Source organism: Cydia splendana, chromosome 5, assembly GCF_910591565.1.
Source record: "Cydia splendana chromosome 5, ilCydSple1.2, whole genome shotgun sequence".
Lineage (NCBI taxonomy): Eukaryota > Metazoa > Arthropoda > Insecta > Lepidoptera > Tortricidae > Cydia > Cydia splendana.
Genome location: NC_085964.1, coordinates 24,789,614 through 24,810,846, shown reverse-complemented (window position 1 = coordinate 24,810,846; position 21,233 = coordinate 24,789,614). Strand labels below are relative to the sequence as shown.

The following is a 21,233-nucleotide window of genomic DNA, read 5'->3' as shown; positions in this document are numbered from 1 at the left end:
ATTTATCGGGGTTCGAATCGATGAAGTTAACAGAAGAAAGGCCCCAAGATTGCTAATTAAAATTTTAGCAACCATATTGTGATCCAAAAAAGCGCTACGATTTTTGAAAAAGTATTGGCTGAACCTACTGCACCTTAAGGATGACTGACATGTCATTGTCTATGACGGCAGATCGGTGATAACGTGGTGCTTTAAATAGAAAACGAAGTGCCGGAAGCTCCGGCCTGGTCCCGGCCCGGGTCTCGTTAGAGCCTGGGTTATTATGAATAGCTCAGATTCCAAGATTCAACGCAAATACCCTTTAAGGGTTTGTTTAGTGCTTCCAAGTTGCAATAATCTTATGAATCTTGTACAGTCAACAACAGAGAATACAGGCAAAGTGCCAAAAATATGTATACACGACCTTAATGTACAGGCAATAAAGTACTGTATACATATTTTTGACACTTTGCCTGTATACATAGCTCTGTTGTTGACTGTACCTAATTGTTTATTTTGTTGGTTTCATTAAGGTGAAAGCTCTATCGAGGTAAATAAACAACTTAAAATAAAATAACTAAATGCACTTCATTATTAATTATTAGCCTTATTACCTCCGTAGCCTAGTTGATAGTGACTCTGCCAACGAAACAGGAGGTCGCGGGTTCGGATCCCGGTAAGGGAGTTTACTTGTGTATTTATCACACATATTTGTTTATTACGGCCCGATTCTAACTTTAAGATACGTCAATTAATAGATCTAGAAACGATGGATTAGATATGTCAGTGTCAACTGTGATGTTTCTTCAAACAAATACGTCACGTTTGACTCTGACATATCTAATCCATATCGTTTCTGGATCTATTAATTGACGTATCTTAAAGTTCGAATCCGGTAGTTAGTTTGTTTTTGATGTTTTCTATGCGTATAGTTTACCTACTTATACTTAAGTACCTACCTATATTTACAACACAAACCTTATTGAGCTCACTGTAGGGTTGGTTTATGTAAGATTGTCCTTAAAATATTTATATTTAGTTACATTTTATTTTTAATTATTTATTGACATTCATCTATGATTATTTCCATTCACATCTCTCTAAACTGCGACAGCTATACCTATGCATGAGAATGGGGACAATATGTGTAATGTACAGGAAATACTTTATTACCTACACCCGCGATACATAAAAATGATTTACAAATTGTGGCTTCATGATAACGTGGAATGGAAAGATTATTGTAAAAATACAATATTAACCAAAATAAATGTATGTATACGTAAAGTGTCATTCTATGGAACTTGCTAACTATGTAAACAAACCGCCATATTGATATTGTCTCCGAATGATGAATTTACTAGTGACTTTTGTTTACATAGTGAGCAAGTTCTATAGAATGACACTTTAGTGACCGAGTGGCCGAGCGGTTCAGGCTTCTGTCGCGTAAACGGAGGACGCTGGTTCGATTCCGGCCTTGGACACTGGAGGCTTTGGTCATTTCTTTCTTCGTATATGACATTTATTTCGATTTGTAATTTAAATAGTAGTGTGACTAAAGTGTCATTCTATGGAACTTGCTATGTAAACAAAACGTTGCTTATCATGAACAGTGGCACAACTCAAAATGAAATGCTATTGCATTTAATATTCTATCTTTTACTGATAAGATTTAAAATCGAATGGCAATTCATTTTGTTTTGTGTCACTATTCATGATAAGCAACGAAAAGTCACTAGTAAATTCATCATTCAGAGACAATTTCAATATGGCGGTTTGTTTACAAGGCTAGCAAGTTCCATAGAATGACACTTTACTTGAAATAACACAAATTAAAATATTTTCATACAAAGTAATTTAATTTGTTCTTAGTGAATCAATATTGTCACAACTCAGGTGTAAAAATGTATAAAAATAAAAAGCAGTAATATCGTTTTATCCGACGTTAAGCCTCATTACTCTGAGGTCCCGCCGCGGACGTAACGTAATGTAAAAACTTTCCGCATTAGAGAGAAAGGTGCTCGTTTATACCACTAGGCTTCACTTACCCAAATGGCAGTAAACGTTTATGTACCCACTGTAGCCAATTTCATGTTTATATGTCTAACTTTAGTGCGTTGACAGTTTTACGTTGCCGCAGAAAAGGTTCCTGTGGTTGGTGCGACCAATGTAGAAAACGTACGATAATGGTTGCATTCTTAGAGTTAGACCAAGATAACGATTTTGATAGCACACGCAGTGAAAGTGTTACTTTTGGTACAAGCTTTTATCGCTGACTGTACTTTTCTTACTACAGACAACTAATTACTCATCAAGGCAATTCTAAAAATCCTAAACACAAATTAGGTTGCGTTGTTTTGTCACAGAGTTTCTTTGGCCAGTTCCTATGTTCCTATGGCCACCTCCTGTGTGTGTTTTCTTTCACCTTGAATAGGCTGAACTTACTTAAAGTTTTAAATAATAATCAGGAACGTAATATATATTGTATAACAAAACAACACTGGTTACTTGTTGAGAAAGTATTATTTAGAATAAAACAGCAGCTTTCACAATTGATAAATGTCTCAACATAATAGATTCTGCGATACGAGAGTGAAATATGCGATAGGGTTGATCGAAATGTCGACTACTATAAATATTGTGCCATTACATTTTATACCCACCCCGTAACGCTTTCGGACAAGAATTTAATTTGTTTATTTTTCAGAGAATGTCGTTGGTTGGCTTTGCAAATAAATCAGAATTATAATTGATCGTTAGTATATTGACCGCTAATTAACGACTCTGGTACAGATATCCCGTTTTTCTCATTTCAGTCTCAAGTAGAAAAAATGTATCCCGCCTGTAAAGATTTCGCGTAATAATTAGCTTTAGATTCCCTTAAATTTGCGATGTCTACAGTAAAGACACGAACAAGTCCGAATACCTTATAAAAAAGGTCATTTTTATAGACAATACAATCAAAGTTAACGACTCTGGTAGATACATATCCCGTTTTTCTTATTTGAGCCTCAAGTACTGAAAAATGAATCCCGCCTCCCATTATGTAATTTCTCATTAGGTGCTGCGTAAAAATTATTAGCTTTAGGTTCCCTTACATTTGCAATGTTAACAGGAAAGACGGGAACGAGTTTGCTAAAAAATTACAGTTGCTAATACTGTAAAACATATCTAAGAACCCCTTTTCCATTCCTATATCTTTTTGTTGAAGAAGATCGGTTACTTTCTACGGTCAAAACTCGGATCCTCAACTTCTTTGGACTCGTGTCTCGGCGAGACGGAACATCCATAGAACGTCTAGTCGTGGAAGGAAGAGTGGGAGGTGACAGGACTAGAGGAAGATCGCCAATGAGATGGACCGACCAAATCAAAGCCAGTGTGTCGGCCACAGTACGCGAATGCTCACGGAAAGCAGCTCTACGGGAGACATGACGACGTGTCGTTAAACGAGTCGCTCAAAAGTTTACATAATGGCCACCACCACTATGTCAAGAGTATAACGAAGAAGAAGAAGATCTTTTGTTGCTGTGCAGCAGCAGTAATGCTGATGTAGTCTGTATCCGATCCGAACGGTACCTTTACCCAAAAAGTATGTTTGAGGCGCCGCCGCTGTCATAACAACAAACACCAACCAATCAACAACAACCAATAAACAATCGCTTCCAAGAAACAGTTATCTGTATCTGAAACATAAAATCCTTCCCTGTAATACACGTCATAAGACGTTCCGACAAGCTCCGTTCGACTACACAAGACACACGTCAGTTTCTCAATTGCAGTGTTAACATTGGGGCGAGCGATCGAGTCTAGAACGGACCAAAGATACTTGATCTCTTGATACAAATGTTTGCTGTAGACGCACCTTTATACAACGAACTAGAATATCTATACAAGTCTGACTGGGGCTCAAAAATTATTCAACTGAACTGTGCGCAGACTGACCACGTCAAATATTTTAATGCCACGCAAGATGATTGACAAATCAAAAGTCACATTTTCTTCAACCAAAAACGTCACTGTCAATGTTAATTGACAGATCGGAATCGTACCGCAGTGATCTCTTAGAAGCATTGTTCGAATTGGATTAGACACGGGCACGGTAAGCAATTGTAATGACATATAGACCGGGAGATAGTGACACATTTTACTGGGTCATTTGTACCAGTATGGCGGTTCGTCAGGGGTCTAAGCATGTAATGAAGGAAAGAAAATGCTATGACCATAGCGCTGGTACCGGCGGCCCAATCGCGTGGGCGTTAGTCGAACGTGTCGGATAAAATACGAGTGTCGAACGATTTGTACCACAAAAATCCTCGTATTATTCGATAGTCCATAAAAAAGAAGTAGGCGGTAGCGTAATGCCATACTTCTCCGGTGTGACTTACAGCCCGCCATACTGAGGCGAACACGTTAATTAAAAAAAAACAATTCAACCATTTGTACCAAGCTAATTTTTGCACAGGTGATCATCGTCGAGCAGCCATTCATGGACATCACCATGCCATACTTTTCGGATGGTTCCAAATGCCCGCCATACCGCCGCAAGGAAGTTAATTTTTTTTTTTTTGCTAAACGATTTGTACCAGTATTGCATTTAAATTTTTGGAGAGTATTTGATAAAATGTGACCGTTATTATAATTGCCATACTTATAGTAGGGGGATAAAGTGCTGCCATACTTGAAAAACTTATTTAATCGACACGTTTCAAAAATACGACTATGTATACGTAAAATAATTTTTTACAGCATGGCATCATCATATTCTGTTTGTTTGGATACAATTGTACCTAAAAAAATATATTTCAGATTATAACTACGGGGCGGACGACTGTGAGACTTAAGCCAAGACTTAAAACAAAAAACAATTTTTTGACGATTTGTACCAGTATGGCATTTGGATTTTTGGAAATTATATGATGCAATGTGACCATTATTATATTTGCCATACTTCTAATAGGGGGAAAAAGGGGCACCATACTTGAAATAAAAAAAAAATATTGTACACATTTGCCACCTCCTACAGGTATGGCATTATGAGATTTCCATTAATGATCACACAGAAAGTGTTGAAAAAAAAATTCAAGATGGTACAAATCGTTTAGCAATAAAAAAAAAATTTACTCCCTTGCGGCGGTATGGCGGGCATTTGGAACCATCCGAAAAGTATGGCATGGTGATGTCCATGAATGGCTGCTCGACGATGATCACCTGTGCAAAAATTAGCTTGGTACAAATGGTTGAATTGTTTTTTTTTTAATTAACGTGTTCGCCTCAGTATGGCGGGCTGTAAGTCACACCGGAGAAGTATGGCATTACGCTACCGCCTACTTCTTTTTTATGGACTATCGAATAATACGAGGATTTTTGTGGTACAAATCGTTCGACACTCGTATTTTATCCGACACGTTCGACTAACGCCCACGCGATTGGGCCGCCGGTACCAGCGCTATGGTCATAGCATTTTCTTTCCTTCATTACATGCTTAGACCCCTGACGAACCGCCATACTGGTACAAATGACCCAGTAAAATGTGTCACTATCTCCCGGTCTAATAGTAATAGATAGAGTCTTGCAGCGGAACGACCATTCACAAAACATCACCGCTCATTCTTTAGGAAGACCAGTATAATCGGCTAAATGCGCGAAAAATATATTATGTTTGTGCATTAAACACAACAACACAAAATTTACTTAAATCTGACATCAGTAATTTTTGTAACATTTTTGTAAAAATATTCGAGTTTAATAACGTGAAATTTTAACATAATTGTTGCTTCAATGTACTTATATAAAACTCCATCCCAATAAAAAATATGGCAACAAAATACTTGAACGCATTTTTACGATGATTTAATATCGAAAAACTTATTATTCGTGATTATTTTGGTTACAATCTGGCATAGTCGAGTGTGTTGTGACGTCACAAAAACGCACGCCTTTTGTTTGGAATGTTAACATTTGCGGCAGCAATGCAGCCGGCAGTAATATCGCGCTGCAACACTGCTGCAGTAACGCTTCCATAGCAAAACTTGGTAACAAATAGTTAAAATGTGTAAATAAACCGATGTAGCTTTTGTTTCATGTTCATAAGCGCATTGTAATATGCCTACTTGAATAATAAACTATCTTTATATTATTTGTTATTTGGGGCGTTATTTGTTACCAATAAAGGTATATTTTAGGTGTTGCCAAGTTTGGCTGTGAATATAGTAGGTACTACGGTTGTTTGTGAAGTACGCAGTTCGATTAGATGGACAATTTGCTGCGATAGGGGAGACTGAAGGAAATAGGACAGCGACCGTATATCTTAGTGACGGCGCGTTATGACGCACCCTCCAGATTATTTATTGTGAGACTTTGAACGGTGAAATTATTTTACTCGTCGCATGTAGGGACTTTTTATTTTGTTTTTTTTTAAGTAAAACAATATTACAGCAAAAAGATCATAATCATAATTAATGTTATTAATAAACAATTACATGTCAAATACGTACTACAATATGTAGGTAAATATTATTATTCTTATTCTATTACACAGATTTATTGTCAAGTGTCTAACAAGCCCTTGATAATCGTTTGTCCTTATCTGTCATTTTGAGATTTGTGTTTATTAGAAAGGGACATAACACATATAACGAAGGTTTAAGTTTTATGAATAAGGGGTAAAAACAGTTAAATGCTTATAGAAGTATCGAAATTTACAAGCTATTCAAGCTCTTTGGCTCACAATACAACGTGACATGAACGATTATCAGCTCGTAGCAGGGATGGGGGTTTTCCTGCGCACAGTTAATGTAAAGGGGGGAGAAAGTGCCAGCGCCGAAGGGCAGGATGGTGGGTGGCCAGAAACCAACGCTGTCGCAGGCTGTCACGTTCTCGCCTACCCACTTTTTCTGCTGCTTAAAACATCCCTGTAAAAAAAGTTGGTTCGAAACAAGCCTAAAATTGTTTTTTTTTCTAATTTTAAATTGTTTATCTACACACATATCATAAACTCTCTATGACGCCTTCAAAATCCGTAAATAATGGCCCACATTACGATAAACTGTTTTGTTACAGCAAATTTCTTATCTGTGAAAATGTGGTAATAGCTTCATTACTATATCAAAATCGATTTGGTAATGCATTTTAAATTTCGAACATCTCTGAATAAAAAAAGCAATTTGATTTGACCCCTATTCTAATATCAGTCGAGATGACGTTTTATTCGAAATCAAATGACAATTGCATACAATATTGACAAATCCCGCATGTAAGTTGGTATCGGACGATATGGTAATCGACCCCGACTCTAGTTTGTCTCTGAATTAAAAAAAAAACTTTGGATGCGTGACATGCGTGAAAAAAGTTGCCGCCATTTGACGTACAGTTTATATTTTAATTAATTTGTAAGAAAAAAATAATTTGTTTTGTTGTTTTTAAAGTAACTATAACAAACGTTTCGTGTAAAATGTGCGATAAAGATATTTCGGAGACGCCAGCTCATATCCGCGAGTTCCGCCAGAGAGGAAAGTGCCCCAATGTCGGCTGTAATATGAGGTTAGTGAATATATCATAGAAAGTTTATAATATGTGTGTAGATAAAGCAGTGTATGTAACTGTACATAATTAGGCATTAAAACACTCGTGTGATACTATTATGAAACTCATTTCATTCGTTTCATAAACCCACACTCGTATTTTAATGCCTTTCATTATGTAGCAGTCACATAAACTACTATTTCAGTCTTGCCAATAATCATCATTCGCTTCCCTTACCCCATTCGCTTAGGGCTTAGGGTAATCGTAGCATGTCTTTTTTCTTCCATACGTCTCTGTAACCCGTCATCTCATCATTCACTTGAGTTCGATTCATGTCATCTCTCACACGGTCCATTCACCTTTTCCTCGGTTTTCCTTTCCTCCTACACTCCACATTTATTTTTATAATGATATTAATTAATTAATTATTTGACACTTACATCGGAAACATACAGGTAATCATGTGATCCAACAGTTCTTTGTGGCAACTGAATCTGATCTTCTGTTTTGCGTCCTGCAACAACGACCATATTTCAAATACCGTAGTTATTTCCTATATTTAAATAACAATTTTAAAAACACAACTTGCGTGAGACACAAAACGGGACCGCCGCAGACCACCAACGCGTGCTCTCGCTAAATCTTCTCGTTATTGGAACGAAACATGATGAGCAATTTTCGACTTAAAATACGCGAGTGACTCGTTTTAACCATCGTATTTTCAATACCTTAAAAACAAAAAAAAAACACTTAAATGTTTTTTTCTTTTAGTTTTCTTGTTTCCTTCTAAAAATAAAATCTATTTACAAGCTTTTATTTAGTTACAATTACAACATTCTTTATTCAATAATCATAAGTAATACATAGGCAGAGGGTTAGGTAATACATATGTGGGTAGGGTATAAAAGTGGTTTCAATCGATGTGTTTCAAGCTTTTATTTAGTTTCACCTGTCCCGTTGTCTATCTGTCTGTCTGTCTGTTGGTCTGTAATCAAATCTTGCAAGTTAAATTTGATCCACTTCCCGGTTTCCGATTGAGCTGCAATTTTGCATGCATGTATAAATCGGATGACAATGCAATATTATGGTACCATCGAGCTGATCTGATGATGGAGACAGGAGGTGGCCATAGGGACTCTGTGATGAAACAACGCAACCTAATTATGTTAGGGGTTTTTAGAATTGTCTCGATGAGTATTAGTTGTCTGTCGTAAGAAAAGTACAGTCAGCGATAAAAGCTTGTACGATCAATTAAATTTTTGCCAAAAACTTACTTTATAATGAGCCTGTTTAAAAAATTGTATTTATTTTCCGTCAAAGAAATATTGATCCGATTCGCCTCGGTTTACCCTAGGGTACTTACCTTGGTAAATTCTATTGTTTGAGTATCTTCTTTAGTTTATTATAATAATATAATAACAAGAGGGACCGTGCGTGTCGGAGCTCGGAGGAGCTGCCACCTCGTGACCTTAATCGAAAACTTATACAATTTACGCCTATAGAGAGGTGCACTACAGTTCACGCATGGTCTAACACGATACGCGTACCCTACTACTACGCGCAGGGTCTGCCAGACAGACTGCCATCTAGTAGCAAAAATCTAAAAAAAATTATACCTATATGCATCGCACCAAACAAATGAAAGGTGGCTTCTGTGCTGTCCTCAACAGCTGTACTAGACTCACCAAGCAACAGCGTTGAGCAGTGGTAGTCAACCTTCGTGGTAGGAGCAGTGATGATACGAGGGACGTAGACGGCCGAGCTAACAGCGAGTACCGCGACTAGCGAGGCGATGACCTGTATACTGAGGGAGAAAAATAATATTAAGAGCTCAATAAAAACGATTAAAAAGTAAAGACATATTAAACTACTATATTCAACGTGGGGTTCAAGTCATATAGTCCTCATGTCGTATCCAACAACGGCGACCTTTACAATTGTCTCTAATGAGCACGTATATGGCTCGCAAAACCGAACTTAGTTTTAAATGTTCGATCGCTCTGTGCACTTTAAAGTTCAATAGGGTTCAAGTAAGCAGGGTAGGTAAATTGTTTTACATATAGTAAGTACTTATAGGTAGAGACATATCTCTATTTATAAAGCTATTAGAGATAATGGATACTTATGCGTAGTCTCATCCACTAAGTACTTTTGATGCGGACTGTGCCGTGATGAGCTTTTTTGGTCTTCAGATGTTTTCTTCTTTTTCATTAGGTGCCATATCCTCTACGGATGTCGGCTACCACAGTGCGGAGCTCTTCTTTATTTGCAGTCTTTCTGCCTAGCGTGGCAGCGTCCATTCCCGTCCAACTCCTAAGGTTATCCATCCAAGTTGTTTTTCTTTTCCCTCTGCCCCTTTTCCCTCCGATTTTTTTTAGATGTTTTAACTTACCTTAAATACATAGTATAGTAGAGTTTGAAGCGAATCAGAATCACTCAGGACACAATAATATTGACTGTTATGTTGTCGGTCGACGCGTCGTGGTGATACTGTGAACTTCCAACTAATAATGGCTACTGCGAAGTATAAAATGTTAAGGGTTAGCATTATTTTTTGCAAAAATACCTGTGATTCTTTTCAACGGGGAATTTAAAACAGGAATTGTAAGGGGGAAGTAAAAGGTGTTTATGGACAGAAAGTTTGAATTTCGTGCCTTGTTCTACTGACAAAGTGGGTTTGCCAGAGTATATTTATTGTATACTTTACCTTTTTTGCAGATAAGATTTTTCATCATAAAGAATTTTTATTTTATTGAGACACCTGGCCTTAAGTCGTTATGCTATCAAGCGGTCATCATCTCGGGTCTGGGTGCTATTTTTATTCAATAAACAACTTTTTAAGTGCCTAGGTATTTACTAATTTTACTAACTATGTTTGTGTACGGTAAGATAATATTATATTGTGACTTTTTAACTTCGATTCATCAAGATGATTTTACAAACAATTCCATATACCGCGCCTCCCACCTGACAGTTAATTTTTGCCCCTGACATGATATAAACAAATGTATACTTACAGATTTACTTGGTTGGCGCGGTGACCCAAAATGAGTCTAGGCCTTCAACACAAGAGCACGCCATTTGAAACAAATGTATGATTATCAGATAATTATCAATTATGTATTTGCTTAACCACGCTTACCTGCCGTATCTAAAAGATCTGACTTGGCTCTTCAGTGGCTGAATGTAAGGTACTATTGGTGCATTTCAATACAAACTCAATTCACGCAATCAAATACCACTCACAAAATGTACAATGTACATACACTGCAATAGATTAAAAATGTCCGAGATTGACCCGGAGCGCGGGTCTTAATGCAATCTCTTTTATTTACTGCACAAAATTACATTCACTGCACTCTGGCAGTGGCTGACTGCATTGTGTAGGGGTGAGAACAGAAGAGTAACTTTTACCATACCATATATTCATACCATAGCCCAGTTTTAGTATTAACTATAGAGAGAAGCGATGGCACTTTCGCTACACACAATAGCCTAAGTAGTGTATCAGTACATGTCATCTTGAAACTTAAGTCATTGGTGAATAGAGGTGACAGCAAGGTGTCACCTATTGGGCATTAGCATGTCGAGCACTAGTACGTTTACCTTAAATAGTGTTTACGTTTTAGAGTTACATTGACTCAGAATATTACGAACAAAAAAACGAGGACGCGCGACGATCCACTCTGATGTCGAAAATCGTGGGCGTAATAACATGTTAGAGAAAACACATTATATCCTTCAATCGTGGTTGATAAAGATTCTACGGAAGACGATATTCAACTCACAGTTTTCACTGGACAAGAATTACAAATCATAACACTCCTCTCATTCCTCAAGCTGAGCAAAAACCAGTAGATTAGACCCAGGAACCTTCACAGACGGTACCTTTTCGGGTATAATATAATGCCGCGCCGTCCGGTTATTCTACTCTCTCTACTGCCTCCATTGACTTGTGACAAAAATACTCCATTTTAAAAAGCAATTTGTTTACTTAAGATATTATGTTTATTTAAAGCCCTGCTCTAAATTCCTTGAGCTCGTAGTTTTTGCATGCATTTCTGGACCTCGCCTCTTGTTTAAACATAGTTCCATATAACGACTTCTTGACAAGATTCTTATTATTTTAATTATGGAATATATGGCCCCACAGGAAGCTCAAGTAAAATGTGGTTTTACTCTAAAAAAAACACTCATTTAATTAAATACAATCTTTGAGTAAAGGCATGCCCATGTACCAAAAAAATACAGAGAAAAAGGCCAAGTACACAAATTCAACTACCTATCGCAAATTGTTTATTTGGCTTGGCAACTTTCGTTTTTACTAAGTTGACGCCTAAAAGGCCTAAAAACTAGGGAAGAGATCAAACTATTTCAATGTGTATTATAACTTGGAGGTTATTTATTAGGAATAAATTAAGTAAGAATGGTCAGTAAACTTAGCATGAAAGTTTTTAAAAAAACTTTATTTTAAGTTTATAAAGCGGTGGCGGTGTAGGTTTTTACGTGCGACGAGGTTTAAAGGTACGAGTGCGCGCACACCCGGAATCTGCGTTAGAACAGATGTGGCTTGAGGTTACATTGCCGGGGGCACGATTAGCTATTGGCACGGTGTATAGACCACCCTCGTTAACACTTACAGAAGAAATATTCGACGCATTGAGCGAATCCATAAACTTCTTTTCAGTTTGTAACTTCACATGTCTCTTAACGGATTTCAATATTGATTTAATGCAAACCCAATCGGTCAGCTCACGTAAACTTTTATCATTTATTAACCAACATAATATGAACCAATTAGTAGTGAGCCCAACACGCGTTTCCGATACGTCTCAATCGCTACTTGACTTGGTTATAACTGATGCCCCTAATCGGTTCAGCGACCCGGAAATACATCACAACCCACTTCTAAGCGATCATGCTTTTGTTACAACGAATATAAGTATCAGGAAAATCAAAATTCCCCCGCGGTATATAATGACTAGAAACTTAAAAGATATTGACATAATAACTCTGGAATCCGATATAGTTTGGACCCCGTGGCACAAGATACTGGAAGAAAGTGATGTAAATAAAATGGTTTCAATGTTTAATCGTTTTCTTCTTGCAATATTTGATAAGAACAGCCCTTTAAGACGCAAACGCATTACAGATAAAATATGTCCATGGATAACTGATAATATCAAATTCATGATGTCACTTCGTGATGAAGCATTTAAAAGAGCGCATAATTCTAATTTAGACAGTCATAAAAACTATTATAAACAGCTGAGAAATTTGGTTACCTTAAGCATTGAACGAGAGAAAGAAGCATATTTCACCCACTACGTAAATAAAAACAAAAAAAAACCTAACCTGTTATGGTCACATCTAAAAAAGACGACTATCTTCAATGATCCCTGTGGAGATAGTATCCCTACCCATCTAAATAATCCAGATGAAATGAACAACTTTTTTTTGAATGTACCGGGAAGTGTCACACCATGTCCTGATCTGATTCCCTATTTCTGCAGGGAAAGAGCCGAGCGAAAAACACCACAGTTTAATATTCTCCCTACCACTGAAAAAGATGTTAAAGAGACTTTGGACAGCATCAAAACTAACGCATGCGGACAGGACCAAATCTCGATTGAGATGATCCGCCTCACGCTTCCTTACACACTTACAGTGATTACTGCCATCATAAATACATCTATAGAGTCTAAATGCTTTCCCGACGCGTGGAAGCTCGCTTTAGTTAAGCCGATACCTAAGAGCGGAAAAGTTGAACAATTAAAAGATTTACGGCCAATCAGTCTCCTACCCGTGCTTTCTAAAGTCTTAGAGCGAGTCGTCGAGAAACAATTTAAGGCGTATCTAGAAGAGAACAACTGCCTTCCTACAGTTCAGTCGGGGTTTCGTGTTGGGCATGGAACTTCAACGGCTTTGGCACATGTTAGTGACGATATTTTAGCAGCATCCGATGAAGGACGAAGCTCTATACTTGTTCTGTTAGACTTCTCAAGAGCTTTCGATTGCCTAAACTCCCAACTACTTCTTGCAAAGTTATCGTATTACGGTTTGTCAGAAAATGCCCTAGAATGGTTTAAATCATTTCTCACTAAAAGGAAACAGCAAGTAATATCTGAGGACCAAAACGGAAACCCCATAATGTCACAAATAATGGAGCTAAGCCGAGGTGTACCACAGGGGTCAATACTCAGCCCTCTTCTATTTGTGACGTTTACGGCGGACATAGTTAAGGTTCTAAAACACAGCAAAGCCCATCTTTATGCAGACGACACGCAAATTTATAAGTCATTTTACGCCAAGGACTCGGAACTTGCTATCATTGAGCTAAATAATGACCTAGAAGCTATTAATGAGTGGTCACATAAAAACGCCCTTGTCTTGAATGCGGCCAAAACTAAATATCTAGTAATGGGCACTAAACGACAAGTAAGCAATGTTATTAGTCAGAATCTAAATATAGTAATAAACAACGAGGTACTTGAAAGAGTTACTGAAGCTAGAAATTTGGGTTTAGTTATGGATGAGCAGCTAAGATATATTGACCATATAAATATGAAAATAAAGAATGCCTTTTTTAAACTAAAGGTGCTGTATAATATACGCAAATATCTCGAATATAAGATAAGAGTCATCCTTACTGATCTACTCGTATTATCTCCCTTTAACTATTGTGACACAGTGTACGGGCCGAGGCTGCACAAATATACGAAGCGCGCCATTCAGAGGGTTCAAAATGCCTGCGTACGATTTTGTGTTAATGTCCCAAAAAGGGCTCACATATCTCCAATCCTGGCTGAGAAAGGGATACTTAACATGGAATCGCGAAGGGAACTTCACATAGCATGCCTGACACATAGAGTAGTGTATACTAAGAAACCGATTTATCTTTTTGAGAAACTATCCCTCCGCAAAGAAAATCGATACCCCACACGAGAGGCAATAAAGCTGAATTTAATAGTGTCTAAGCATAAATATGCAGGGTTTAAGGGTAGCTTTAGGTACGCTGCCTCAAAAGTATGGAACAATATACCACCACCTATTAGATATAAACGTTGTTTGATTACATTTAAAAAACACTGCAAACGCTTAATATTTAATAAACAACAGGAAATGGCAAATGTACGTACCTAGGTACAAAAAAAAATAATTAAAAAAAATGGATACAAGTCTACAAGATTTTCGGCACTTTGTTATTTATTTACTTATATAAATTGAAGTTTATTTTGGCCATTTTTCCGTTAGTTGCTAAGTCTAAGTATTGTATTTGTGTTGTGTAGATGTTAAAAGTACGGAGCTAATTTAATTTATTTTAATTGGTAACCTGGGCTGGGCTGAAAAACAGCGCTGCAGTGTCACTCATGCTGAGTTGATACTGGCAGCATTATGCTGACGCCCAAACCATTTGTCACAGCATATGGTTAATAATTAAGTTACAATAAATAGTCTGGTTAAGATTTTAGATAATAGGTATAATGTCTATAGGTTAAGTAACTTCTTTATTTATTTTTTATATTCTGTGTTCTGTATTCGCTGTTGTGGCAATAAATACATCTTCTTTCTTCTTTCTTTCTTTCAATAAATAAAAAATCTGAATCTGAAACTAGGTACGCAATTTTTCTTTTTTCTCAACATCAAACCTTCAATAAAAACAAATCTTGTAAAACACTTAACAAAATTGGCACTACCTTAACTAAAAATATAGTGTAACATTATGCCCCGTGTTTTATTAATACCCCTCACATGTCGTCAATCTTTGTTACTCCCTCCCCCTTACTCCCTACTGTACCCACCCCCACTCCCCGCTGCGAACCTGAAAGCTCACCTAGTTGAAGGCTTTATTTGCCCGTTTTGCTACTGCAGTAAGATACAGTAGGTGAGTCAATTATTACGTTAAATTATATACAGGGTGATTCAGGAGACGTGAGCAGGACTAACACTGCGCATTTCGTAAATTATAAGCAATTGTTTCGTATCAGTATTAGTGAGGTTAACGTTAATTTTCTAGTCGTGTTGAAAAAAAAAGTTATTAATTTATTTACGACATCCATGGTCACCCTACAATTAGAATACTAAACTACCGATATTCTGTGTCAAATTGAATGTCATCACTGTCATCACGATCTGGTTACTTCTGAAAACTCGTATCTCACACTCAAGTGTGACAGTTTACTTTCTTCGTAATCAAAATGCTGTCATCGCGGTTAAAGTGGTTTTATGTTTATTAATTAGGTTTTGTAGGGTGACCATGATTGAAGAGAATTAAATTTACTCTCACCAAAAAGTTAAAAAATAGGAAGAAATGTGGTTGTTTCATCTAAATACGATGGTGATCAATCAATTATCAGTTACTGAGTGTGCAGGATTATTCCTGCTCACGTCTCATGAATCACTCTGTATACTCGTACATCCTTTATCTACTAGTCGTAGGATAATGGAGGGCCTAACGCGAAAATTGAAATTTTGCTATCTGCTTCACAATCACTCTTCCATACGTAGGTATTCAAGCGATAGAGGGAACGAAAGTAAAAAACACAAAAAAAGTAAATATTTAGCTACACAAATTAACATTAGGTACCCAACACTCACCTGCAAAATGTACCCACACTGGAAATGGATCGATTTGGTTATGTTCCACTAAAATACTCCGGCAGTAAGAGCGTTAAGGTGACGTTCGGATGTCAACTGCAGTTGCATGTGACTGTTGCAGTCACGCTCCGTGATTGTTGAGCCATTTAGGGTTCTAGCTAAATTGGACATTCCATAGCGCAAGTATTAAACAACCAATTTAGCTAGAACCCTAGAGGGCATAACAAACAATCGCGGAGCATGTCGGTCTGATGGTACGTTATCATCAGCGCTGCGCTGCCGTGTAGGCGATGGCGTGACGGCAATGAAAACTCATCAATTTTATCATATATCAACAACATGTTTAAATGTCGGCCTACTGTGGCTGTGTCATATAGGGAAGTTGTTATGGCAGGTGCGATGGATAGCTACCATTATACAGGACATTACGCAGTGATATGATAAGTGATCACGGATTCATCACTTTTATCTACTACGGACGTTTTTAAATGACGCGTGGGTTCTAATGAATTCTTTGGGGAAGGTGTTGCTTTTTTGTAACCCATAACATGTTATAACTTATGGCCCAATTCAAAGGTTAGCTGGAAGATATCTCTTATAAGGATAGGTTCGCTTTTGTACCGCTATTTCTGTAGGTAAATTTTATGTAAACCTGTGTTGTGTGCAATAAAGTAAAAAAAAGTAAAAGTAAAAAGTATTTATTTTCAAAAATAGGTTACAGATGATGTCAGGGGTCTCCGCACTAGGCTTTGCCTGTTCCGCGGGGAACCAGGAACTAATTTTTAACAGAACTAGTAAATACTTATACTCGTAAGAAGTCACAGCGGTACGATACCGATCTGTCAGTGTCAAAAGTGACATTTCTTCAACCAATAAACGTCACTTCGACTTTTGGTAAAGTCAGACCGTGAAAAGTCTGCAGCGATTTTGATAGCCCACGCTGTGCAAGTGTCATTATAAAAGTCAAACTTCTTTGAAATTATGACGTATAAATAACACTTACACTGCGTGGGGGGTGCCCCTTAATACGCCTAACATTAATTGTCATAATATGAATTCGCATAACAGATTTGGCATAACATAATTGTGCAAACATTGAACAGGCATATTATCAAAAAAGCATAACTCTTATTGCGCATAATAATGAATACGCATAATTTAAATATGCATAACATTATTAACTATAACTTTATTTAGCACAAAATGAATTAGCATAATTTAATAAAGCAAGAGAATTAGATGGATCAGGGCAAAACCAACTCTGTTAGGTCAGGTTCACAAGGCTAAGGCAGGATCGAGCGAAACAAAGCGAAGCTCTTGTAACAAATAATAATATTTTTGCTGTAAAACATTGTTAAGGCGTAGTATGTTTTTGTTCTTCTTTTTTTTTCATATATTTAGGTTTTAGAAAGAATTTTCATATTTTGATTTTTTTGTGCAAATTTTTTTAAGTGCATTTTAGACCTATTTTTGTGATTTTTTTTTATTGAGCAAAAGTTAAAAACTCAGGATTCGAATCGCTGAAGTCCCTAGAGAAAGGCTGCAAGAAGATTGCTAATTAAATTTTAGTCAACCGTATTATGATATTTGTGATCTAAAAAAGTGCTACTTTTACTTAAAACTTCGGTCTCTGAACCTACTGAACCTTAATTCGAGCCGCTCTGTCTACATTTTTATTAATTTGCCTTTTATATTTATACCATTTAATAATTATGCAAAGTAACTTTATGCTTATTATATTTATCCCAAGTAATCGTTATGACAATTTACGTTATGCGCATTAACATTATGCGTACTCAGTAATGCGGAATAATGTTATGCGGTTTAGAAGTTATGCGTAATATACGTTATGCCAATTTCAATTAGGAGTATTACGTTATGCGAATTAATATAGACCCCTGCGTGGGCTATCAAATCCGCTGCAGACTTTTCTTGGTGCGACTCTAGTTGTGTTTGGTAGTAACTGGACTTTACAAATATCCATGGATGGATTGCCGGGTGTTGACTAAATAATGGATAAACTCGTTTCAAGACTAATTCTTTATATGTACCTACACACTTCCACTTTAGTTTACTGCATAAGTAAGTAAGCAATCTCGAGAAAATCATAATGATTGGCCGTGTCGAGGGAACAAGAAGTAGAGGCAGAGCTCCAACTCGCTGGACGGATCCTCTCCTGGAGGCAATTAATAGTGGCACACAGTCCGCACTTCATCAGGCTCAGAACAGAGCAGCCTGGAGACTTCTTACAGATAGAGCTATTTATGGTGGCTGTGAGGATAACGACGAAGAAGAAGAAGTAAGCAATACATATTCCACTTCAAACAGAAAAATAAAAATAAAATTCTCGTGACGATTTGGCCATTTTGAAGTTCAACCAAAATTTTGTTCTTTTAGCAATCGAGAACTTTAGTTGGAACAAGATCGCGCCATGTTTATTAGTTACTGCAGTCCCTAGAGAGAGTCCTTTTGTTAAAATATAACTCGACCGCTGTCTTCACAGCAAAATGTATAAATCTGCGATAAAAACCAGTGTTCGCCATGTAAAGTAATCGTATTCAAATTGGAAGACCTTCAACTTCTGTGCCATGGCGTGAAATATGCAGACCGAAGATCACTAGTTACTAATAGATGGAGCAAATATATAAATCTGCGATAAAAACCAGTGTTCGCCATGTAAAGTAATCGTATTCAAATTGGAAGACCTTCAACTTCTGTGCTATGGCGTGAAATATGCAGACCAAAGATCACTAGTTACTAATAGATGGAGCAAATATATAAATGTACGATAAAAACCAGTGTTCGCCAAGTAAAGTAATCGTATTCAAAATGGAAGACCTTCAACTTCTGTGCTATGGCGTGAAATATGCAGACCGAAGATCACTAGGCACCACTAGATGCAGCATTTGAGACAAACTGTAGGTAATAAGTATTTCTGGATGGCGATTTAGCGGCCATACTTCCTATTTATTTGTATATTTTTACTAAAATACTCTAACTCTGTACTCTTGCGGGCTTATATTTGATCTCAAACAGCCCAAGATAACTTAATTCCACCAAAAACTTATCTGTTAAAACTGCATCATCCAAGTATAGACAGAATAGCTTCCTAGTTCGCGCGAGTCGAAGGCTAAATGAGCTATCGAAGGAAGTTGACATCGATATATTCAATTGTAAAGTTCCCAGTGTGAGGCATAGTTTGGTTAAGCGGTGTTTTGTGTGAGCGACCTTTCTACTAATGTATTTTACTCATGTACCTACACTTTCTGTTTTTCTTCATTAGGCGAGCAAATGCATTGAATTTATGGACTTAGTGTATTGATATACAGAGATTACATAACGTATTCATTAACTACATTACAATCTGATAAATATTACTTTATTTTGTTTTCATCTTTTGAATTCTGAGACGTCTGTTATTCTAGGCGCTATAAGTGTTAAACTTAGCTATAAGTGTTAAAACTTAGGATCTATTGTAAGGCTTCTATTGCCATTTTCAATTATGCTTCTTTTTTCTCTCTCTTTTTGTACGCATGTGTGTGTGCGTAGGTGCTAGCATTAGTTTAAAATTTAATACTTTGTAACTACCTGTGAGTTCCTGTAATTGGCTTCCTGTTTTAATTTTGTTGTCTATTGTAAGTTTTAAAGCTGTTGGTTCTCCTAACATAAATAAATAAATAAATAAATAAAAACATTTTCATGTAAAATGTTGCCAAGACCATTTTATGGCTCGCACTATCAAAAAGTTATCAGGTATCATTTATAGAGCCAAGCTTCTAATTCTACACGCCTTAACTTTACATGAACTTCATCAAGTTTGTGCTGACATTGTATGATGTGATGCAAGATCTAATCGAATTTACACTGTCATGAGACATACTTGTAACACATACGAATAATATTAAACTACTTTACTCTTTTTGTTAGTGCGCGAGAAACGAGACCTAGGCTCTCCGAAACATGTCGCACAAGTAAATGAAAACACGTGAGTTTAAACCGTAAAATTAGTTTAATTAATGCGAGATCTATTGTAAGGCAATCTTTGGACAAGAAATATGCAGACTCAGCCGCCGGGAGTGGAAAGACATTGCTGTAAAAATTGCATAATGAAATCTTAGCAAGCGAAGTGAGAGTGACAAACTATTACATTGTTTCTACACGGCAGACCTTTCTGCCTGTCAGTTGTTCGGAACTGTCACCTTTTGCGTTTAACTGACAGGCTGATATCGTCCGGCGAACTGGTAATCTGTTGGCCCCTTAAAAAAGTAACAATTTTGAAAAAGCCTTCTTAAAGTAGCAAATATACCTAAATAAATATTCCACTTAATCTATTAGATATAAAAGCTCGAACGCTGAATGCTTTAAGACCTATCTTCTTTCCAATTCAATACATCAATGGGCGAACACGAGACTTCGATCTAAGCCGCGCCTTCAGCCTTCAAGTCTTCAAGTCTTGAAGCCCTGATTACTCGCACAATAGTGCACAAATGAAACTCGGCTAGACCCATTGTGTTTGTTTTGCAGCTTTTATTTACTGTAGAAAATGGTCGTGATAAGATGGCTCGGGCAGTACGTTGAACAAGGTCGACTATTTTTTTGAATTTATGTATTGCAATATCAGAGCCCCTAGTGTTAATTTCATTCGATAGCGTGGCGTGACGTACGCGTTTGCGTTAAGTGTCATTTTGTATGGGATAATGAATAGCGCGCCAAGCGGGTCGTTTAGGAAACTCAAAATCCCATACAAAATGATACTTAACGCAAACGCTTACGTCCGTCACGCTATGAAATGAAATTTCCACGAGGGGCACAGACGGTTTAGATTAGGGAATGCAATAACCGGCCAAACTTCATAACCGGTTTCGGTTACGGTTATGCCCGAAAAATAACCGAATATCGGTTATAATCGGTTACGGTTATTTTAGACGAAAAATTATAAATTTACAATGAAGTAATTAAAAAAATACAAAAATCTTTGTTTTAGTACCTACAGTATTAGGGAATGTGAGTAAAAGTCTTCGTTTTTTAATAAAACACACCAAATACAGTAAAAGTAAAATATGACTTTGAACGTGATACAATATTCAATAAAAATATTTCATTAATAAGGGAAGTAAATTTGGTATATTTTTGTT

At 36.9% G+C, this 21,233-nt stretch overlaps 2 long non-coding RNA genes across 2 annotated transcripts in view; one reads left to right on the top strand and one right to left on the bottom strand.

Moving 5' to 3' along the window:
* The window catches only part of LOC134791036 (uncharacterized), a 195,956-nt gene that overhangs the window by 167,564 nt on the left and 7,159 nt on the right, over positions 1-21,233 (top strand). The window lies entirely within an intron of this gene.
* Positions 6,680-9,313, bottom strand: LOC134790316 (uncharacterized). Its single transcript, XR_010144180.1, has 3 exons — positions 9,186-9,313; positions 7,941-8,014; positions 6,680-6,890 (listed from the first exon to the last, which is right to left on the bottom strand). It is a non-coding gene; the product is annotated as an uncharacterized LOC134790316 (long non-coding RNA).